General features: G+C 38.3%; 1 non-coding gene across 1 annotated transcript; it reads right to left on the reverse strand.

The window, feature by feature from the left end:
- Positions 1–548: 548 nt before the first annotated feature.
- LOC127483340 (small nucleolar RNA SNORA68) lies at positions 549–680 on the reverse strand. Its single transcript, XR_007909535.1, has one exon. It is a non-coding gene; the product is annotated as a small nucleolar RNA SNORA68 (small nucleolar RNA).
- Positions 681–1,371: the final 691 nt, after the last annotated feature.

Below are 1,371 nucleotides of genomic sequence, written 5' to 3' on the forward strand. Positions count from 1 at the left end.
TTTGAAGTCCTCTTTCTTCTATAAACATTTAATTTTAGGCACAGTAGATGCTGTTTGAATTCCAGGTGAATTCCTTTCACCTAACTGGTAGACATCTTACCTTGGGGACGGTTGGCTGCTAGGAGCTGCCAGTTTCATCCTACCTGCACCCTCAGCTCTGTGGACAGACTTGGTCTCTTTTAAATACATGGTAACTACTAAGGCCTGGGAATTTATGATCCCCCAACTCCAGTAGGTAGTTCAGCCTGAACCAATAACCAACAGAAGGTAACAAGAGGAAAAAAGATGTTTACCCATTTTGGGAGGAATTCTGTGGGACAATATATACTTTAGGACTCCTTTGAGATCAACTGTGACCATGTCTTTGGCTAATATTTTCCCTCTCTTATCTTACTTGCTTCTCTTTCTTTCTCCAGAAAAGTCCCCCCCCCCCCCCACTAAAGCAGTTTGCTCAAGAACAGACATACCTCAATTTCTTCTAAGGAGACCATCAATACAGGCAATCTGGAGATGATGTCTGTCCCCCTGCCCCCACTCCTTCCCAGCTAGGGTGTAGGATCTCTAGGTTCACTTCCAGGGGCACAGCCACAGCACCCAAAGGCAGCAAGATCTGCTTGTGATGCTCACTTGTGCTTAAAAAGCTGCCATGGCAACAGAGATGATGTGTTTGAAAGTGGATCTTACTTGAACAAAATTTAGGAGTTGCAGTTCCATTGGCAAATATCTGTATCACAAGTAATCAGGCAGATTTTTTTTTATTTTATTAAAAGATTATTGAATTGTTTTATTCCCAAAGAGGGACTAGACTGTGCTATTCTTCATAATTTCTTATCTAATTTATCCAAGAGCAACTAAAACCCTAAAGCAGAGATTGGTGCAATATTTAATTCTTCAATTTCTTTAATTTGCCACTTTTTCTATTTGAAAATCCAATGCAAAGAAAACCACTTAAAAACTTCATTATTGTGACGTAAGCCATTATGAATTTATTGCTGAGTTCCTTAACTTTCTAATTTCAGATTCTGTCTAGTGATCAGGCAGATATTTAACTCAGAATTTCAAACAGTAACTGATTTATCCAGAACTAATGGCAGGCCATCTTCAACTAAAATTATTTCTTCTATGAGGAAAACCTGTAACTTCATAACCTTGCCTTAACCTGTTTCCTGATTTGCCCATCATTTTCAACTGCTCGCTGTGCACTTTCACTTGATATTGAGGCAAAATCAATACAGCAAAAGGTAAACTCATTATTTGACCCTGAAAGCTATTCTTTCTTTTATGATTTCCTTGGAAGTATCCACTCTCATTTTTCACTATTACAACGATGTAGGATTATTGTAGACTGTGTGTATTTGTATTATATGTATT

This window comes from Oryctolagus cuniculus, chromosome 8 (assembly GCF_051225735.1).
Source record: "Oryctolagus cuniculus isolate XC-2025 breed Fujian yellow rabbit chromosome 8, ASM5122573v1, whole genome shotgun sequence".
In the NCBI taxonomy this organism is placed as follows: Eukaryota; Metazoa; Chordata; class Mammalia; order Lagomorpha; family Leporidae; genus Oryctolagus; species Oryctolagus cuniculus.